This window comes from Podarcis pityusensis (genome assembly GCF_964106645.2).
Source record: "Podarcis pityusensis genome assembly, chromosome: 8".
NCBI classification, from domain to species: Eukaryota; Metazoa; Chordata; class Lepidosauria; order Squamata; family Lacertidae; genus Podarcis; species Podarcis pityusensis.
In genome coordinates this window covers 54,229,579-54,252,873 of record NC_138033.1, presented here as the reverse complement: position 1 = coordinate 54,252,873, position 23,295 = coordinate 54,229,579, and positions in this window count along the sequence as shown.

Genomic DNA, 23,295 nt, shown 5'->3' with positions numbered 1-23,295 from the left:
TTCCTGTGCCTTAGGGTTAGGCCATGGGCAGTAGTCTGGAGTTAGCCAGGAGTCATGGGACCCAAGAACAGCCAGGGCCAAGCAACCTGTCAGAATAAGAAAACAAGTAAGGAATAAGGACAGTAGGGCAAGTCCACACCCAAGTACAGCCACGTTTGCAGGGACACACAAAAACTCACGGAAACTGTAAGAGAGAGGTGACCAGAGACCTGGAAGACATCAACAAGATTTGGAGATTTGCTCATAAGAAGTTGATGCAAGCTTGACAGATGATTCCTAGTGTCTCTTGAATATCACTGCCCACACTATGGGAGTATCTCATGAAGCAAAGCTCAACTGCAGCATGGAGCCCTTCCTGCCCAGAAGGATCCATTGTCCAGCCTGGTTGGGTGTAGCCAGCCTAGGGCCTCTACTTCACTGAGAAGATGTTGCCTGCACTTCAGTAGTTTACCCACATGGATAAGCTTCATGAAGATCTAGCAGTTTCCGATGATATGTTCACAGGTGAGAGTCCTGGCTGTGTCTGTTCAGTGGGATGGTTTGCATGGTCCTCCCAATATGATGAACACACTCTTTCTCCCTCCTACAACCCAAACTATCACAGATTTCTTTTAATTCCTTCCACCTATTACCAAGTAACGAAGTTCCCTACAGCTAGGGAGGTGATCTCATTCTGATGCACCTTTGCAATGACTCGTGACATGAATTCCACCTCCAGGTAGAAGGCGCCAAGCCTGCCACCTGCAACAGTCTTCAAAGTGTTTAAGCATCCCAGCAGAAAGCTAATATTTGAAATTTGCAAAATGCAAATCCAAGTAAAGCCCAAGTCAATCAGAAGTGATGGGGGGGGGGACACACCACTCTGTTTTGGTCCAAATGCATGCTTTAAAAGGTCACAGCTGGTGCAATTATCCTTGCTAGGCTTTGCGTGTGCTCAGCTGTGTGCTTAGAACTGCCAAGAGCAGAAATACAGTCAGAATTCTTAAATATAAGTGTGATTATAAAGAATAAGAAAATAAAACTGAGTTAGTTAAATCAGAGAAAAGATGAGATGGGAAAGGGGGAGTGGCTGCCCAAAATAAGGGGATAAACTGCATCTCTGCATATGTTATTGGACTACAGCTCCCATCATCCTTGACTTTTGGCTATGCCGGTTGGGGCTGATGGGACCTGGAGGTTAGCAGCACCCAGAGTTAGCTGTCTCTGCCCTATCGTATTTCCAACATCACCAGCAGGAAAACATAGGGTTATATCCAGACTAAATTAGTTAAACTTTGTTCCTGCTGAAACAAATGGGACTCAAGTTAAGTCATGGCTACTCTGTCCCATTAATTTCAATAGGGCCCAGTTGGCTTATTCTGGATCTAACACTGGAGGTGGCCAGATGGAAAAAGAGGGCAGAGTGCTCATGCACCTTTAAGAATTGTGCAAAAGAAGGAAGCTACCTCTTCTTTAGCACAACTATTAAATAGGGAACCTGGGGCCATCCCAATGTTGTTGGACTCCATCTCCCATCAGTTCCAGCCAGCGTGACCAATGGTCAGGGATAAAAAGAGCATCTGGAGGGACACAGGTTCCCCAGTCTCTGCACTGAAGGCACAACTGTCCCAGTGGCGTAGCGTGGGAGGTGCAGGGGGGACCGGCCGCACCGGGCGCAACATCTGGGGGGGGGCGCTCGCACTCGCAGCTCTCTGCCCCTACCTGGCTCACTCACTCTCTCTCACTGCAGTGCTGGCTGTGCGAATCCGATCCGAGCCGCTGGGTCGCCACCCACTGTGGAGGGGGTGGGTGCCAGGCGTGCGGTGCGGAGAGAGAGCGAGGGACTATCTGGGGGAGGGACAGTGCAGCGGCCGCCCAGCGCAGCGCTGAGCGCGGGAGAGAACCACACCAGACCAGCCCAGGCAGCAGCAAGAAGAAGCTGGCAGCGGCGGCAGGTTAGGGGTTAGGGGGCGCAAATTACTTGCCTTGCCCCGGGTTAGGGGGCGCAAATTACTTGCCTTGCCCCGGGTGCTTACAACCCACGCTACGCCGCTGAACTGTCCTCATCATTTTCACCAAGTCATCAAAGAAACACTTCATTGAAAAATGTGTTGGAAGGCATTATGAAACCCTGTCTGGGACTTTCAAACATGTGAGTAACTAACCCTGCACAGTCTTATGAGAGTTGTTGTAACTCCATCAATTGTTCCTGGTTAGTTGGTGGCTGATCACAACCAGAATCATTTGATAGTGTGGTACAATGGTCAGAGTGTTGGACTAGAACCTGGGAGACCAGGGTTCAAATCCCCACCCATAAAGCTCATTGGGTGATGCTGGGCCAGTCACAGGATTGCTGTGAGGATAAAACTGGAAGGGGGGGGGGAGCCTTGTTCACAGTCTTGAACTCTCTGGAGGAAAAGTGGGATAACAATGTAGTAATAAATGAATAAATAAAAAAACACATTGCATAGCCTGCTGTTTTGATTGTCCTGGTGTACTGATTCACAGTGTCTACACATACACACTAAATCCTCTTTTAGTGGAGCCACTCTCCTTAAGAGGAAGCCCAGCCCACTGTGTGAAATGAGCTCTGAAATATTGTGCAGCTTATCCCCAGAAGATCCAGGGATGACCGTGTACACTTGCTGGGATGAGAGGAATGCCGCTGCTTATAATTCAGCATCTCATTCATTTGAGGCTTTAGGTAAAGCCTGTCTCTGCAAAGTGCCATCTGCAAAATCACTGAGGAAGTTTCCTGCCCCAAATGCAGCAAATTGCTGCTGGGAATAAATGTGCGAGCAGATTTGCTCCGGGACAACTTGCAGCATCAGGGACGGAATCTGATATGGCCAGGGCTATGAATGTACTGAATGTGCCACAAAGCTGCACACTCTTCAGATGTGGCACCATCGCAACCTGGGCTCAAATTGGTTGCACAAGATTCAGTGTCTATATGGATGCTTCTTTTTCAGAGCTGTTTCAGTGCTATGGAGAGAAATATGGTTCATGTTGTTGGTGGTGATGTTTTAATTATGGAAATGAAAGGCTTGAAATGTATATTGTAAACACTGGATCATATTGTTTGGATAATAACAATGACTATTTTCTGTGGGCTCCCTACAAAAAATAGTAAAAGCACAACACATCACAAACTGAAAACTTCCCTGAACATAGCTGCCTTCAGATGTCTTTTAAAAATCACATAGCTGCTTTTCTGATTGACATCTGCTGGGAGGGCATTCCACAGGCAGACACAACTACCAAAAAGGCCCTCTGCCTGGTTCCCTGTAACCTGACCACTCAATGCTGCGTCCAGATTGCTGATGGGAGTATCTGGTTGACAACATGTGATATCATTGTTAAAGCATCTGTATTGTCCGTCTATCTACTACCAAATCAGGATCAACGTCCTTGTATAAATGTACAATGCCCGGGAAAACTTAGGTTCGGGGAAGCTCAGGGACTGCCTGGACACAAAAGTTGTTGAGGTAGCTTTTTCCTTTTTTTGCCCCAAGTTTGCCCCCCAAAATTGAGGTTTTGAGCTTTTTCTTTAGGAAAACCACCCAGACGCTATTTCTGACAGGCGAATCCCGGCTATCATAGCTGTCAACGTTTCCCTTTTTTTAAGGGCAATTCCCTTATTCCGAATAGGATTCCTTGCAAGAAAAGGGAAAAGTTGACAACTATGCCGGCTATGTCCAAGAAATTCCAGGTGTATGGCAGCCTTAATGTAACAATAAATCCCTCTTTTCATTGAACTCCGGAAATTGTAGTTCTGTGGGGGGGGGGGAGAGGGGCCCCCTACCAACTCTCAGCACCCTTCGCAAGCTACAGCTCCCAGAATTCTTTGGGGTAAGTCGTGACAGTTTCAAGTGGTATCATAGTGCTCTGCACATATAGTGTGGATGTGGCCTTTATTCACCGTCTTCTTAGATGCAACACATAAGCGACAGCTTTGGATCCCAGCTTGGTTCCTATAATAACATCAATTCTCACCCACACTTCCACGCCAGGTTCCAAATTCAACAGGGAGAAATCTTAAATCCTGCCTCATTGCCTCCTTGTTGGAATTACCTTACCCTCCAGCCTGCCAACAGAATCAAAGCCCACATTTTCTCATTTTTCTCTGACATGACAGCAGCTACATATCTGTCCCCCTCCCACACTTTGCAGCATAATGTCATTTTAATACAAAGTCAATCCAGAAACAGTTCATATGAGGGGACTAGTTCTCAGGCTGAAAAGAGAGGATGAATCTCTCTCTCTCTCTCTCTCTCTCTCTCTCTCTCTCTCTCTTTCTGTGTGTGTGTGTGTGTGTGTGTGTGTGTGTCTTTCTCACACAGTATTATTTTTCGTATTTCAGTATTAACAGACTTATATTGGGGTTGAAGCTATGTGATTCGTTGCAATGGCAGATACCTTTATTTCAGCCCCAGGTATTTCCTGTAATCACCTCAGTGGTCCCCCAGTATCACCTCATTGCATGTGGAAGTTTCTAATTAAAGTTAGAAGCTCGGGGCCACAACAGGCATGATGTTATAAGGTCTCTGGCATGGCTGTTTGGTTTCTAAATATAGCAGCTGCAGAGAGGGAGGGCTTGCAGCACCAGGACCAGAACCAGGGAAAGACATGCTCAGGCCCAGCTGCCATTTTGAGGCCCTCCAGGCCTCTCTATTTGGCCCTTGAGACCTTCCCCAAACCATTCCCTTCATAGCTCCACTCTACGCCATCCTCAAATACTTTTGTCTGTCTGAATATGGCATTGAACTGTGAAAATCCTCTTGTGTGACTGGATGTAGGGTGTATGTGTGTGCATGTGTGTGTGTGTGTGTGTGCGCTGTGTATAAACATGTGAGTTATGTCATGGCTGGGCATACTCTGCACACCCCTGTCATGTGCCCCCTGAAATAATTTGCATGAAAAATTGTAGCTCTTGGCAAGGTTTTCTTCTTAAGTGTGCAGTTGGACAATAAACATGGAATTTGTGGGGGAGGGTGCACCATTGGAAAGCCGATAACGTACAATTTGAAAAACAGGAACAGGGGGTTTAGGTGCGTTAAGTGAAAGTGCTTTTTAAGCACTGAAATGACAGGCAGTGTCAGAGACAGCATGTTCACAAATTAGATAAAGGTAGATTGCTCTCAGTTTCCAAACTGAAAGCAAACTGTCAAAACCATATTGAAACACTTCTTATTGTCTGAAACCTCCTCCAATTCAACTTCATCTTCAGGCAGGTGAAACTTTGTCGCATCCTTATAAATAAAAAGCCTTAAAGTGTTCTCTCTTGTTTGTGTGTGTGCCTGTCAGTTACTGAATGAAGGCAAACACATAAATGAATGTTTGGTGTATAATAGACTAGGAGCCTCATACCCAGCGTTGCTTGGGAATTCCAAGAAACCAAAAAAATCAATGCAGTTTTGTAAAGTTCTGTCTGCCATCTTGATTCAATATGGTATTCAATGGTATCCAAACATAGATGAAAACCTGCTTCTTGATCTCAGGGACCATCATGAAAAATTTGATTACGAAGTTTTAAAAGCTATCCAAATGCATTGTGAACAGACAAAACTACCTTTTCAAAATATAGACTAGCAAGGAGTGCCTTGTATTGCCCAGGAATTTGTAGAAACCATAAAATATTGTGATTTTTAAACAGATAGTGTAACTTGTGAATTTGAACCCCCCACGCTGAAAACTGCGTGAAGTCATGCCAATATAACATTTTGGTTCACCATCTTGATTCAAAATGGAACCCATGCCCAAATGTAAATGAAAGCTGTCACCCCTATCTCAGGAAGCCTCATGTTGAGTTTTGGGACGATATCTCGAGAGGATTTTGAAGCTATGCCAAATAAGTGGATAAAGTTACACCAAAGTCAGGTTTCAGTCTGTCATCTTGATCCAAAATGGTGCCCAGCACCCAAACATGGTTGAAGACCCCCACCTTGGGAACCTTTGTGCCAAGTTCAGCAATGATGATGATTTATTTATCAAAATTGTATACCGCCCTATACTTGTAGATCTCAAAGCGGTCCACAACATAAAATTACAATATAAAAAACACAAAATACATAATAAAAATATGAATGAAAACAAACCAACAATCTCCACCTTTCCACAACACATTTAAAAGGGCTCCAGAAGTCAATCCACCAAAGGCCTGGTTAAGGAGTCTTTCCTGGTGCCTAAAGGTGTGTGATGAAGGTGCCAGCCGAACCTCCCTGGGGAGAGCATTCCACAAGCAGGGAGCCGCTGAAGAAAAGGCCCCTTCTTGTGTTGCCACCCGTCAAACCTCTTGTGGAGCAGACAAATGAAGAAGGGCCTCAGAGACTGATCTCAGCATCCAGGTAGGTTCATATGGAGAGAGTTGGTCCTTGCTTATTTGAGAGGTGGCCAGACTTATGCCAAAAAGAATGGAGAAGTCATGCCAAAGTCATGCTTCAGTCTGCTATCTTGATTCAAAATGGCAGCCAGCAGCCAGACACCTACAACCTGCCACCCCTAGCTCAGGAACTCTCATTAAGTTTGGTGACCATATCTTGAGGGGTGGCCAAACCTTTGGAGAACAGATGGATGGGCAGACAAACCATTTTCCAAAATATATACTGTAGTAGATAAGAATTACTGGCTCCTGTGAAGGAACTGCCACTGATACAGAGCATAAGCAAGGAGCAAAACACACTTTGTGTTTATTCATCTTTTAAAAAAAAGTTTGTGGTGTCCTACAGGGAATTTGTACAATTAGGGGAGATTGCTTCAAAATACCTGAAAAATGTGTCCTTCACCCCTGCTCTAGAGCAACATAACAGGTCGTATTAGTGTAAGTCCTACTCAGAGCAGACCCTTTGGGATTAACGGGCATGAATAACTTTGCTTCACTCATTTCAACGTGTCTACTCTAAGCATAGCTTAGTTGGATACAACCCACTATTTTTATCCACATGCAAATCAAGTCACTGGTTAACCAATTAATTGACTACAGCTTGTGTGATTAATCAATACAGATTTCTTTTAGTTGACTGACAGCCCTATTAATCTTCTCTCTCTCTTGTTTCTACAAACACCTTGATCATAAACACATCCATTGATGGATGTCCCGCTGGCTTTAATGGCCCTTTCATTATCAGGAAGGGTGTTTAAGATTACAGTCTACAGCAGCAGTGTTAGCCTTCTTGGGGAATACAGTTTCAGCCAATAACTAGAGAGAGGAGCTGACTTTCAATGAATGCTTTGCCCTGGAGGACAGCCAGTTCCACCTATTTATAGCCCACAATTTAAGTTCGCATCAGTTTTCCACCCACCCACCCAAACAGATGGTCCACTTGTGTGGGCCAACTTCTTGACCTGGCACACCGTTGCTGTAATCCTCAGGCAGAGGGTTGTAAAAATAAAATCCCTCAATGCCTTTCCCCCTCTTTAGTTGCATATTATCTACTTTATTTGAGGGGGAGAGATGTGTAAAAGTGGAGACTTCCAAAACTTTGTGAGTAAAACATTTTGGGTTGTTACCAATGCTAGTTCTATGTGGAGTAGACCTATTGAAACTAAAGGACATCACTGAGGTCCATTCATTTCAATGAGTCAACTCTGAGTAGGACTTGGTTGAATCCAGCCTTATGAGTCAGAGAGCCAGTTTGATGCAGAGTTCAGAGGAGGGCCTGAGAGACCAGGGTTCAGATCCCTAATCAGCTATGAAGCTCCCTGGGTGTGACCTTGGGACACTCCCAGTCTCTCCTCCTAACCTACCTCACAAGGTTATTGTGCAAATAAAATGGGGAGATGGAGGAGAATCACAAGCACCACTTGAATTCATTGGAAGAAAGGTGATGATTAACATTTGTTTATATAGCACCAGCAATTTACACGGCTCTGTACACAATTAAAATAAGAAATTCTACTCTGAAGGGTATACAGTCTAATCAAAGAATATAAACACTGTGATAAAAATGAATAGTTTAACAAGTACAGTACAATTCACAAGCCATTACATTGGGTTTAATAAAGCCAGCTGGGTGTAATAAATGTTGGGAAACATTTTTGGCTTGTTACCCCTGCAGGCCAACTTTGACAGGTAGGTGACACAACCTGCCTGTTAATATGGACTCTGATGACTGACAGGTGGGTTGCCTTGTCCAGCTGTCCACTTCTCTTGTGCATCACTTCCCAAGCACCCAATATGCAGCTGGTTGTCAGGAGACTGGGAACCACAGCACAAGGGTCTTTGCTCAGGGCTTTGATCATCCAGCAGGTGGTGAGTTCAGCTGTGCTTTCTGCACAGGTAACTTCACTGCACAACTGATCCAGCTGTATCCTTACCTGATTCACACCTGCTTCCCAGGTCTGGGGCAAGTGGGATGAATTAGGAAAATGCCTTCACAGGCCAAAATGGAGGAGGTTTGGACCATAGTCCACCACCTCACCCCTCCCAACAAGCAACAGCAACCCACCTGCCAGGAAGCTAGAGCAGCTCCATCTCCACCCACTGAGCTGCTCCTGTGGCAGAGCTAAGATATTAACCATGTTTTCTTTCTGATTCACAGTGTGGCTACACTTGCAGTGTACTAGTTTACTGATTGATTGATTGATTGATTGATTGATTGATTGATTGATTGCATTTATATCCCACCTTTTTCTCCAAGGAGCTCAAGGTGGTATCTGTCGTCCCCTCCTCCCTCCTCATTTAATCCCCATAACAACCGTCTGATGTTGGTTAGGCTAAGAGGCAGTGACTGACCCAAGGTCATCCAGCGAGCTTCATGGCCACGTAGGGATTTGAACTCTGGTTTCTCAGGTTCTAGTTCAACATTCAACCAATACACTACAGTGTCTCTTCAGTTCCAAAGTCTAGGAATAAATGTGTCTGAGGGAGGCAGTAAAAAGAGATAAACAGGCAAGATCCTAGCAGAGAAACATATCGACTGACCACTGGCAGGTCTGTTCTGCCCATTGTCCCTCTACCTTCTCATAGCTGCTCTGAAACAAAACAGCCCCAGCTATTCATGATTCACCCGAGATGATCTGCAATTCCTTTCATATAATGGTTGTTGCTTTTCTGCAGCGCTGTGTGTGTGTGTGTTTTTGAAAAAGAAATAACATAAGCATCAAAACTCTCTGATCTGTGGAAGTTGCTGAAAGCTTAGGCCACCAATTTTGTAAAATCAATATGTTATCAAGCAAAATTAAGCGTCACAATCCATAGCACATATGAGTGTGGCAACTTCCCCCCCTCCCAAAAAAGGGAAAAAAGAAATCAAATTAAAAAGATAATCTTTTCTAGAGGGTGAGGGAAGGGGAAATCTATATTCCATCTGATGGAGCAGACAAAATGCTTGACATAAAGAGAGAACTAAGATTTGTTTGGCATGCAGGGACACAGCAGGACCATCACATTTATTAACATCATTATCGCAATCAATAGGGATATCTTTATTGATATTTGCCCTTATCCAGATCACCCCTTTTTCTGTATTCCAAACTAGACAGGGGAAGCACATCCCCATGCTTGGCTCCAGATTTTGTGGGGCCTGGGCAACTGCCCTCAATGGATTTCCAGCTCTCAGCAACATCCCCACTCTGAACCTGAGACCACTTGGTCACTCCACGTTTTTCTCACTCATGATAATTCAGAGGCAGAGGACTTGTGGCTCATTGTTTAATATCAAGAGTGGGAAACTTGTTGCTCTCCAAAAGTTGTTAGATTCTCATCATTTATCACCATTACCCATGTTTTCCAGGGCTGATGAGAGTTGGAGTCCATCAGCATTTGCCCCCTGCAGAAGGAGTTCAAAGTAGCTCCCTCTCAGCACCCACTGGATGATGGGCATTGAGAGAAGCTCCTTTCAAGTTGTCACTCAATGTCATAATGACATAAAGTTGGCCCATGAGGGGTGGGGAAGGTAAGGATCTGGGCCACTGGCCTCATTCAGTTTCCCACCCCTGATGTAGTTTACCTGCGTGAAGAACTCCTTCTTTCTGATGTTGTGGATTTCCCAACATTTGCATTCACTGTCACTGGATAAGGGTGCAGACTGTCTCATATAGGATCATCCTCATCCTGGGAAAACAGGTTTGTGGTTTTGGGAATATTCCTTGACTCAGATTATTTGCTCCTGGATGTCCAAGTAGCAGGGGTAGCCAGGAAAGTGTTTATCTTGTTGAAGATGGTGCAACAGTGCCGCTTTTCTCATGAGCCACAACTACACATGTCCTGTCAAGCACCACTCAGTCATAATAAACATTTAATTAATACTCTAGTTGATATCCACGTGGCCTATTACTGGTGGAGCTGTTTTATCCCCGTACTGCAGATGACTGAGGCAGATGTTTGAGGCTTGCCAAAGTGAGTTCATAGCAGAGACAAGACTCACACCAGGGACTTCCCTATTCACAATTCAGCCTCTACACCCTTTGCTAATCTCATTTATTCCTGTTGCAATTCATTCCACAGCCTTCTCTCACGGTAAGCTATGGGGAAGAAATTCAGTTCAGTTTGCACACAAAGGTCATTTGCACTTCCCAAAATAATACCTGACTTGAAAACCAGGCAGCCTCTAGAATTCACACTTCTCCAAATTTTGCAATGCCCTATTTGCAGCCAAGTAATGAGTACACAAATACATGTGCTATGGTAAAGTGCGCATAAAAATTCATGTATCAGTGAAATTAACAGACACGAATACATTCTGTTAGGAAAAATTGCTTGCAGAAATGTGTATATTAAGCAAAACTGCATACCAAAATATACATCTTAGGAAATTTTCACCAAAATGCTGATGAATTTCCAGGAGGACTTTTTAAAAAAATCACAAACTTATATGGAAATGTGGAGAACTGAAATGAAGATTTTAAAAATGATAACATGACAGAGAGAGGTGAAATTGATAGATTTTCCCATCCCTTCTCATGCTGCCTAAATTAATTAGAGTCGCTGATAGCTCACGATGCGCATGTTGTGTTCCCAGTGATGCACATCTGTGTCAATGTCGCACCTGTGAGTTGAACCAGAAGCCCGTCTCTGGAGAACGAGGGAAATATAAATAGCCAGAGCCCCCCAAGTGGTGTGAGGGAGGGGAGAGAAAGGCTGGCCGAAGGCTGTTGTCAAACGGTGTTCTGGGATTTGGGGATGCCTGTTTCGAACTGAATGGCTAAGCCATTGCCTCTGTCCAGAAGTGCATTCTGCACAGTGATGTTGAAAAAAGCAAAGGCACAAAGCCCCCAATCCTTACATTCCTGGAAACTTTTCAAGCTACTCATTGAGGAGTTTGAGAGCAGGAGGAATATTCTTGGGCTTAAGGAGGAAAAGTTAAGGAGTCACGAGGAATGGTTCTGAGCACAAATTCTTTCACGAAGGCTCATTTCATTGCACAGAATTGCCGAGCGATTATTCCTTTGGGGTGAATAGAGATTTACAGGGGATGTGCACCTGACTGTATGCTTATTCATAAGATGTGGAAAGTAGGCAGGCGTGCCAACCTGACTGTCCTTACGGGAGGCAATCCTGTCAATCTCAGGGAATGGCTGAACTTCAGACAGAATCATAACAGGAGGCAACAATTTAGTTTATTGTAGGGGGGATTATTTTCAGACACTTTATGAGATGGAGCTGCAAAAATTTCATTAATTCATCCTCCATCAGCTTTTGAAATTTCATTCCCTTTGGGCAATGGGGGACCATATGCCTGTGCTGCCCAGGGCGGGTGTGCTCCTGAGGGGAGGGGCGTGGCATGGAAAGTGCCCTCCCAGGCACAGGATAGCTGCTTGGGTGCCCAGAGCAGTGCACACACCCTGCTGCCAGGGGTGGAGAGAGCCACCCATGGGGGTGGGGCAAACAGCTCACGGGGGCAGAACAAGCTGCCCATGGTGGACATTTGGCACACCGCCTGCCCACGACTTCCAGGCCTCCCCCAAGCTGTCAAAATGAAGGGGGAATGCTGCTGGCAAAGCAGCGCTGCTCCCCCCCTTACCCTGACAGCTCAGGGTAGGCTTGTGAGTTGTGGGTGGTTGGCACGCCAAATGTCACCCCCCTCAGTGAGGGCACCCAGTGCGGTCTGCCCCCACTGCCCCCCCTTCCTATGCCCCTTCCTTTGAGGCATCTAAGGGCTGACATTTGGCTTTTGTATACCTTCCAATTATTTCACAGAAGCAAAGAGGGACATCCTTGTAAGTTATACAAAATATTGAAGAGTACAGAGCCAGCACTACCAGTACAGTGAGGCAGCTGCACAAGCTTCCCATCTTTACCTTCCAAGCTCTCCATGGTCTTTGTGCACTTATCTTTCTCCTCTTATGAGGGGATAGGAGATTCAATTCAGCTCACATTTAAAGGTTGACTTTCCAAAACAATATGCAAGCCAGAACACAGTTATCCCTCAAACAGAGGGAACACAGAATATCCCTATTCTACAAATGCATAGCCAAGTAGTGTGCATACAAGGATAAATGTGCATAGAATGCATATATTTATGAAAATAGCATGCAAAAATGCATTACATATGAGGAAATTGCTTTGCAAAAATGTGTCTGTTAATCAAAATTGCATACAAAAAATGTATATATTAGGAGAAAGTTGCACTAAAATGATGAATTTTCATGAGGGCTTTTATTAAGTCAAAGTGGAAATGTGGAGAACTGAATTGAAGATTGGAAACATGCAAAACAGAGAAACTGAAATTAACAGATTCGTACATCCCTGCCAGTGGCCATTTCTCATTGGGCTTCACCATTCTCAGCTGTCCAAAAGACTCTGGCACCATCAAATACTAACATGCTTCCTTCCTTCCTGCTCTGTATGCTTAGGACGATCTTCCAGAACACTTGTATGGAATCACATCACTCCCTTCCTACCTATCCCTCATCAAAGACCATATTTTCTATGATGCCTTTGCAACAACCCACTGCCCATTCATATCAAAGTGGGGAGCCTCAGACCCGGGGGTCAAATTCAGCCCTCCAAGTCTATCTACATCCAATCCTCAGGACTTTCCTTAGGCCACATTCTATACATTCCTTGTCTGTTGTTATATGTCTGGAATGTGTATTTGAACTGTGATAATGCCTGGGTGGAGGTGTGGAGAAGACTCTGAATTTTCTTTGGCTGGCATGTAGCCTATTGTACAAAGGCAAAAGTCCACTCCATTGATCTACCCACTTTTGCTTCCAGCCCTATCCACAACTCACATGTGGCCCTTAGAAAGTTGTATACAATTGAATATGGCCCTTTGGCTGAAAAATGTCCCCCACCCTTGTGTCTGTTTTTCCATTTTAAGTTCCTGGGAGCGGGAACATAAGTTCCAGGTAACACTATATCAATAAGTTATTTAATAGCAACAGCAACTTCATTATCTATAAGGCTATTAGGTTCATATATTTATATATGTGGACCTGTGTTCAGTGTATCTCTCTCCCGTTGTCGGATTTGGTTGCTTGTCATGTCGCCCAGGCAAAATGCAAGTAATCAAAGCGGCAGAAGAAATATAATGTTCTGGGGGTTTGTTGTGGCCCATCACACAGCAGGCACTGCCGTGAAGGCCTAAATTTGCAACCAGAATTTATTGTCTGCCGGCTTGCTGCTAAAGGCAGAAGTGCACACACCAATTGATGCTTTAAATGCAATGAAATTTCAGCATAAATCCGTTTACCTCTGCTTCCTGGCTACAGATTCGGTATCGGCTCTGCATTTAACATCAGTAAGCATCACATCAGTCATACCATCACCTTCCTTCACACTGACAATTGACTGCCTTTTGCAGAAGTTCTGTATGTTGCAGCGGTCGTGTGTCCTGCCCCGCTCACCCCCTGCTTCCTGGAATGAGATGCAAATTGTCGGATGCTATTGTCTGGCCTAGGTAGGGAAGGATTTAATGTGCTTGGTCAGTGCAATGTTGGAAATTTTACATTCATTTCCTTATTGCTGGAGGGCCTGCATCTGAATAGCAATGATGTCCCTTGATCTTAATATGTTGCTGCTCTGTATGAAGCACGGCTAGCTTTAAAAATAGAAAGGTAGAAGGTATTAAGAAACAGGCTTCTATCCCTTCCTTTATTATGGGGGTGTGGAAACCCTGCAGGCCCCTCTATCCACTCCTTTCTCACTAGGCCAAGGATGGGGCCCTCCAGATGTTTTTGGACTCCAACTCCCATCAGTCTCACCCATCAAGGATGATGGAAGTTGTAGTCCAGCAATATCTGAAGGTTCACCGGCTGCCCATCCCTGCATCAGGCAATGTCCCATTTTGCTTATGCTCTGCACCTTCCTTGAGTGCTTTTTTGTGCCTGGCTTGTGTTCTTGAGTTGTGATCGTGCCTCTTGCTTGCCTGGAAGGGTGTGTGGGTGTGGGTGTACACACACACACACACACACACATATGTAAACTGTGCAGAACTGATGATGTTCCAAGTGTTATATCATATTCCTTCCACATTTGTCATAAATCGATCTTTTAGCATGGCAGAGCCCAGGACTTTAGCACCTGCTAAAAACCATTTTTGTTTAGACAAGCCTATTCAGACATGTAGAATGCTGACATGTGTTTAAATCTTCTAGCTTATTGTTGATTTTAATTATTTTTATGGCTTAAATAATTGTTTTTTACTCTCTTTTTACTGTCACTTTTTTATTCTTTTGGTAACACACGTGAGGTTTTTTTTTTTAATATAAAAAAAATTAAGTGTTATAGAAATTTTGTGAAATATGTAAATAAACTACTGCATTTTCTATGGCTGAAGCCTACCACACAGCCCTTAAACCTTACCCAAGAGAAGGTTCCTCATCAGCAGATGTGTTCCACAAGCCAGGATGGGAGAGGATGTTCCCCATTCCACTTAGTAATAACCACATACGGCCCAGCAGAGGACAAAATTACAGTAATAGGCTGCTGTCCTGGCATTCAGAATGTGCCATCAGTACTGATCTGAGTCAGATGAAGCAAACTATTCAGAGCGGGCCAAATGATAAGCACACAAACTGAGACAGATTAAGAATGATGTGATCAGAGCATGTGCCAGGGGTTCTTGGCCAAAGTGGATTCATTCAATATTGAAAATAGGGACTATCCCAATATATGAGGCTGTGCCAGAAGCCCTAGCCTCCTCCTCACTGTCTATGCTGTCCATTCACTCTCCCTCCAAGTCCAATTAATAAATGCACCCTGATCCTTTCTGTGAGTTTTCTACTTTTCTTCTTCTTGCTCCAAAAGGTGGCAACATTGGTGTGACCCACCTTATATCAAGTTACAAACTTGAGACCCATGGGTGCGTCAAAATCCACACACATCAAAGATGAGAAGCAGTTTGTTTCACCGCAGCAACTCCAGCTTGGAGAAGCAAGGTTTGTAAAACTGTTGTAAAACTGCTGTGAACTGCCCTGTGATCTTTGGGTAGAGATTTAATAAATAAATTTACTACATGTGAGAAATGTAAGAAATAAATTGAACAAAGTTAATAAACAACAACAACAATGTTGTTGTTGTTTTACTTTGAGCACCTGTACATCTACATGTGGTTGAATTTTGACAGCGGTGTTAGATCAGTTGCATTTGACACCCCTTCTTGTTCACTATTACTCTCGTTTGGCAATGAGAGCCAGTGTAGTGTCATGGACAGGACAATGGTGTGGTGTGGTATGTGGCAGCACCACAACTTTGATAAGGGGTCATAGCTCAAGGCTTTACATGCAGAAGGCTTCAAAGTCAATCTCTGGCATTTCCAGTTGGAAGGATCTCATTCATATCTGTATCTGTATCTGTATCTGTATCTGTATCTGTATCTGTATCTGTATCATCTATATCTATATCTATGAATGACATCTGCCTCAGGTCCTAGAGAACTGCTGCCGCTATTAAGGCCTCACCTCCTCTATACCCCTGTTCCTCTCACTAAACCTCTCTGAGAAATGTAACACTGTAACAGGGTTCTCCTGACAACTCGCAGTACTCATAACAATCTGTCGCTCTCATGATTCCTTGGGGAAAGGTATGACTCTTTAAAGAAGCAGGAGTCATTTTTCAGCCGGAACTCACCGAAACTCAGCTCCAGCCCCTCTCAGGTGGGTGCCATTGACATTATAAGAGAACATTATAAGAGGCATTCATGGTGAGTTCTGGCACCTCTTTTCCCAGAAAAATAGCACTGCAAAGCAGTATTATTCTGCTTTAAATGTATAGTGCAGATGGGGGCCTAAGCAAGTCTTCAGTTGCATCCTATGTACCAGTATATATGCAAATATAAATGTTTATTATTTCTATTTCCATTGCCCTTTCCTTTAGAACAATGGCAGTACACCTGTAAAGAAGTTGCAGGGAACCAAACTTTTGAAAAAGATTTTATTGAAGTAAATCAAACAAATAAATAAATACAATAAAGATCATAGAAGTATGAAAAGCAGTGCAGAATATCCGAGAGAAACTTAATATTAGGTTGGTAACTTACTTCAGACTATTAGGAAAGCCAAATTTCACATTCTACTGTGGAGAGAGCGAGTCCTGCGTGACTGTATTTGCTGCTTATTAAGATGAAATCACACCAAACAGCATATAATTTTTCAGTGTCCGCCAAGCGTTTGGCAACACATAATTTGTGGCTTATTTTTCCAGCTAATGTTAAACTCCACATGTCTCAAATCCTGTAAGATTTTCCATTTGGGGTTCTGACAGCTGACAGCACCCATGTCAAGAGTTCTTGAGGTCTGAAACCTTTCAATTGCTCGCCCCGTAGATTTAAGAAAACAAAGCTGGTGAAGTTGGAATGGGATGTGTGGAAAAGGTTACGTTTATTCAAATGTAACAATACAAAGATCTGCAAGCAATACATGTAAATGTGATTCGGCGAATCAAAATATACTCTGGGAAGGGAAGCTCCCTAAGAGGATAGGGATCAACTCCTGCCCAGTCCTGGCCACATTTACTGGCTCATCCTGTGGCTCATCAGCAAAGGATTGGAAGGAATTATTCCTCCTTGCTATGAGAACCTTGGTTAGGTAAATTTGGCAAGAGTGCCATCGCCCCACCAGTTCAGCATTCACCACAGCCTTAAGGGCCCCCCAAATGCCTCCAAAGTGAAGCAGGTGTAAGGTGATCAAAGAGTGCCCTTAACCCAATAATGCCTCAGATATATAATCCCCCAGATCATAAAATTCTCTTTCCTGCCCAAACTAGCCCAAACTAAAAGCCAGTTAAACCATTAAAAAAAAAAAAAAATCACTCAAGTATAGGCCTCCCAACAGTATGGAATAGGTAAAAAAAGAGAGTCCCAAGACCAATCAGGAATCACCCCCCCCCCCCAAAAAAAAATTCCTAATCAGCCCATATTGCATAGGGAGGAAGGGAAGGTGCTGAAAAGGGAAAAGTGGAGAGTTTGGGGAGGAGCCAGCTTATAAAACCCAGCTTCCTCCCCAACCAGATTGGCTCCACTCCTCATGGGATTGATCCTTAACTCCCCCCTAGGGACAAACCATCCAGAGTCTTCTTCCAGGGTGGGGGGAGTTAGGGTGTGGCAAATACTCCCTCACTCAAATGTTGACCTCACATACAGTGGTCCATTCTTAACCTGAAACTGTTCTTAACCTGAGGTACCACTTTAGCTAATAGGGCCTCCCGCTGCCACTATGCGATTTCTGTTCTCATCCTGAAGCAAAGTTCTTAACCCGAGGTACTATTTCTGGGTTAGCGGAGTCTGTAACCTGAAGCGTCTGTAACCCGAGGTACAACTGTACAGTGGTACCTCGGGTTACATACGGTTCAGGTTACATACGTTTCAGGTTAAGAGCTTTGCTTCAGGATGAGAACAGAAATTGTGCTCCGGCAGCGCGGCAGCAGCAGGAGGCCCCATTAGCTAAAGTGGTGCTTCAGGTTAAGAACAGTTTCAGGTTAAGAATGGACCTCCGGAACGAATTAAGTACTTAACCTGAGGTACCATTGTACTTGGTAGGTTTGCCTCTTTATATGCACAGTCACAGACCCCAATCCAAAGCATTGCTCCCCTTGCCTTTTAGAGAAACAAATGACATTCTGTCTAACAACTGGAAGCGCCGTCCGCCCTCCAGACGAGGATCTATGGGCGTATTGTGGATGTGGTGTAAAAGCTTGACATCTCCGAAAGGGGAGTCCTACAGCTGCTTTATACAGTGTAGTAAAAGTGTTCCTTGGAAATTGTTTGTTGAATAACTGTGGAGCCTGCTGTAGATCATTTTTATGGACGGTAAGGAAGATGTCATCCGAACAGCTACGCCTGGCGGGGGACGGTGCCTGGGCAAGTGGTTTGGCCACAAACATGTTTTTGTGCATTAACCCATAAAGAGTTTCAGAGGCCATTACATATAAACAAAAAAATAATCTCACAGAGACTTCTCTGGACAGTTTGAAATGTTTATAATCAGCCTCTAATATTATATGGGCCAATGACACATAATTCTCTGAGTGTTAGGTGGTTCCTTCTGCTTTTATCTCTCTTTCTGTGGGTGGATTTTTTTTTAATTCCATTTATTGGTCGTTTGGTGTGAAATATTGGTTTCTGCTAGCAGTTCAGCTGAATGGGATGGAGGCGCAGAGGCTTGAGACCTTCCGAGTTCAGAATTATACTACTGCCCCATAAATATGGCTGGGGATATTTCTTTGCTTTTTCCTTTTATGTGGGCCGCAAATTGTGCGCCATTAGGTGCGAGGGACTGGCTTTATGGGCAAAAATCAGATCCCTCTCATCTCTTCCATGTGACAGGTCAGGAAGGGGTCACACTTCTGTCTGTGTTGCTGCACTGGGAGCTTGCACAAGCAACAGCCATTAAGAGAGATGGAACAAGGCAACAAGCAAGATGCATCATGTGAACCTTGGCAATGTTCAGGAGCGAGAGCAACACAGTCAAGCTTCTTAACCACATTTTGTGAAATCGGGCCAAGTTTGTTTGAATCACAGAGCCCCATTTCAATTGATGCACAACTTGCACTTTTAGAACCGAAAGTTGGTTTTGGTACTACAGTTCCACAAGGTTATTGACATGTTTCAAAAGATTTCAAGGACAACCATGAAGATAATGACAGGTCTAGAAGATGAGTTATGTGGGGCAAAAACTGCATGAATTGGATTAGGTAAAAGAAGATTAAGGAAGATACATTGACAGTTTTTAAATATTACAGACACTCGGGGGGGGGGAGCCATAAAGATGAAAAAATTCTGTTTGTTGCATCTGCTGGAGTTGTTGCTGGATGACAAGCTAAGAATATGATGAGAAACACGGATCGTATGTTAAAACCTAGGCCAATAGCAAGGAATGATGGGAGTTGCATTCCCATAATATAGGAAGGAACACAGCTTCCTCACCCCTGCCTAGGTATTCAAGTATGAAGCAAGCAGCCTTAAGTCATGGAGGTATTTCAGAGGGAATGAGATCAAGTCACAATCACAGCATACACTGAAAACACATCAATATCACTTCTACAGACACAACTTCCCCTCAAGCGTTCCTGGGGAATATAGTTTACCTCTCACACAGCTACAGTTCTTAGCACCCTTAACAAACTACTGTTCCCATGATTCTTTAAGGGGAGCCATGTGCTTTAAAGGTATTGGGTGGATTTGACCTCAGGGTATATTATGAACAATTGACCCTAGAAGAAGAGATGATAAAGCAGATGTGGCAAACCTTTCACCCTCCCCATCATGTACCCCCAGCATTGGAAAGCCAGATAATAAGTGCCCCCCCCTCCGGTCCTGACAGCTACTGAGTATTTAGGAACACAGGCCAAACTGGAGCCATTGTGTTAATTAGTTGACTTGTGGGAACATTCTTTAAAATTAAATCCCAGGCTCAGAGGGCAGCAAGTTCCACAGATGCGATAGTACCCAGGGACATTTAACCCTTCCCTCCTCCAGCTGCGACCCCAACAGAAATCGCCTCCCACAATTTAGCAAAAGAAAAAATGCTCCTATTTGGCACCACAGGGAGGGAGTAATTTCCATCAGAATCACAGCTTGCTTAAGTACTGGGAGAGTTTGGGTGCTTAAGTTATGTAACCAAGCCAGAATCAGGAAAAGAAAAGAAAAACTATGCATCTGTATTTGATTAGAATTTGTTCAGAGCTTCCACACGGGATAAAAAGAGAATCTATGTCAGTACAGTGGTACCTCGGGTTAAGTACTTAATTCGTTCCGGAGGTCCATTCTTAACCTGAAACTGTTCTTAACCTGAAGCACCACTTTAGCTAATGGGGCCTCCTGCAGCTGCCGCGCCACCGGAGCACAATTTCTGTTCTCATCCTGAAGCAAAGTTCTTAACCCGAGGTACTATTTCTGGCTTAGCGGAGTCTGTAACCTGAAGCGTATGTAACCTGAAGTGTATGTAACCCAAGAAACCACTGTATAGCATCTTTAAAAGAAAAGAAAAAAAGTTGGGGATTCCTTGTTCTTTGCATTTGCTAAGTAAGGTGTTGCATAATAACGGCTTCCCAAACATTATCAATCAACAAGTTTTTTTTTTTTAGAAAGGTGCTTGGGAGACTTCCAATTACATGCTGTACATGACTTTGCCGCTGTACACAATTGCTTTAGAAGGTCTTTATGCAGGAATCCAGGGTCATTAGGTTCAAAACGATGAAGCAGCAGAGTTTTATGACTTGCCGCAGTCTAAGGTGGAGATGTTCCTGGCAGTAATCAGCAACTGGGTTCCGGAATTCCTGCACTGTTAGACATCCCCCACCAAAGGTGGAAACACAAACCAATCTATCCATGCCACTTCCAAAAGTACTGGCAATACTTTGGACATATTGGACAAAGCCTTGCAATGCTGTTTCTTCTGCTGCTGCTATTTCTAATCACCACAACCACCATCATAATCATCCCATCCTTCACACTAAGGTCCCAGGGTGGGTTACAACAATCTGAGTACAATATTATAAACAGTCTAAACCAGCTTACAGTCAGAAAACTTAAGGTGGGTCTGAAAAATATACGTCTGAAGAGTCAAAAGAGATGCACCTTTGGCATTCATCAGAAACTGTATAATGAAGGTGCCAGATTCACTTCTGTGGGGAGGCAGTTCTGCAACTGAGTGGTTGCCCAGGTCACCACTACTCTGAGCTTCTGAGGGCAGTGGAACAACCAAGAGGACCCCCTCTGGCAATCTCAGCAACCAAGACTGTCTGTAGGGAAGGAAGCAGTCTTTCAGGTACAGTCGCACCTTGGTTTGCGAACGCCTTGCGAGTCAAACGTTTTGGCTCCTGAACGCTGCAACCCCGGAAGTGAGTGTTCTGGTTTGTGAACGTTCTTGGGAACCTGACACGGCTTCCTTCAGCCAATCAGAAGCCACGCCTTGGTTTCCAAACATTTGGGAAGTCGAACGGACTTCCAGAACAGATTCTGTTCAACTTCCGAGGTGCCACTGTATTTGGGGGCCTGAGTCATTTAGGGCTTTAAACACTAATGTTTAAACAGTGCTACCAGCCTACCACTTGCATTCTCTTCTAACAACAGCACCAACTAGTATAGTCTCTTCTGCAGCTTGAGGCTCAGCTGGGGGAAGCGCATGCCATCCGTAGCAATAGGGCATAGTGATGACAGCCGTGGGCACCATTTTAAAAGAAAGGCTCATAAATAAAACACACAGCTGCGGCACATGCATTTTGCATGGCCCACTGACCACATGGGATTCTGAACTCTCTCTTTTTGGCTTCAACTGCTGAAAACACCTTTAGATACAACCTGCCCATCAGCAAATGGCTCAGAAAGGAAACACAGTGGCAGATGGACTGGAAAGTATTTTGGTGGGCTTTTGTTTGTTTTTTTGTTTGTCCTACTGCCCCTCTTTAACAGTCAGGCATGCTCTGCACCAGCAGGATAGAAAACAGCCCTTCTTTATATACCGGTATTTCACAGATCAATTTATTTATTGAATTTATACTTCAGCTTTCCTTTGCAAAGAAGCCCTCTGGTGATGTCAGCTGACAATCATAGGGTCTCAAGTGGTTGGTATTGGTGAAGGTGCTCTTTTAGGTACTTGAGTCCCAAGACATTTAGGGTTTTAGATTATAGCTGTCAACTTTTCCCTTTTCTTGCAAGGAATCCTATTCGGAATAAGGGAATTTCCCTTAAAAGAAAAAGTTGACAACTATGTTTAAGATGCTAGTATTAACACCTTGAAATGGACCTGGTAGCTCACTGGCAGCCAGTCCAGGGCTTTCAGGATGCGTGGCACAGGGTCCCACTGGGCTGCCCCACTTACTAACCTAGCAGCCACATTCTGCACTAGCTGCAGTTTCTGAACTGTCTTCAAGGGCAGCCCCACATAGAGTGAATTATAGTAGTCAAATGTGATAGTGATGATGATTTAACATCTGAGTTTGCCTGTTGCAGAAATGACATATTTCCATTTTTTGTAAGCTGCCTCTGTTCTATGGTTTAGTTTGTGTTCCTAAAGATCTTGCTTAGGTGTCACCTGCATGGCATCTCTGTGGTGCTTAGGAATGGGCAGATTTGTCAATTTCACTTTCTCTTGGTTTCTCATTCTTTCCCCCGTCTGAATTCATATTGCCACATTCATATTTGCATTTCCCCCCATCTAATATATCCTAATAGAAAGCTAACCCCTTAAAGTTTCCAGGCTAAACAGTCCAACATACAGTGGAACCTCTACCTGCGACTATAATCCATTCTGAAGGTCCGTCCGGAGGTCGAAACAGGTTGCTGGGAGAGGCGCCATTGTGTGCAGGCACGGGCGGCGATTGCCTGCTTCTGCACATGCATGAATGGCAATCGCCGCTTCTGCGCATGCACAAATGGTGGCAAACCTGCCAGTTACTTCCGGGTTTGCCGTGGACGTTGGGCGAAATGAACACAAGTGGAGGTGGACGTAAGAAGAGGTTTGACTGTATTGCAATGGCTGACTATTAAGCAGATTTGGAGCCCTAGATAGGCCCTCCAAAAGCCATCAGTACAGGTTTGGAAAAGGGGGTTAAGCCCTTAGAGAGGACCCTCTTTCACACACATAAGAACATAAGAAGATCCTGCTGGATCATGCCAATGCCCCACCTAGCTCAGAATCCTGTTCTTACAATGGCCATCCAGATGCCGGTAGGAAATCCACAAGCAGGATTCAAGCACGAGAGAGCTATCACCTCCTGCGGTTTCCAGCAACTCGTATTTGGAAACATTACTGCCTTCAGCAATGGAGGTGGAGCCTAGCCATCATGGCTTGGTAGCCCCTGACAGCCTTGTTCCCCAGGAATTTGTCCAATCCTCTCTTAAAGCCATACAAGAGGCATGCTCCGTGGCTACAGAATGAGGTGTAAGGTGAGCTGGTGAGAAGGAAAACTTGAAATGTGCACAACAAAGCAAT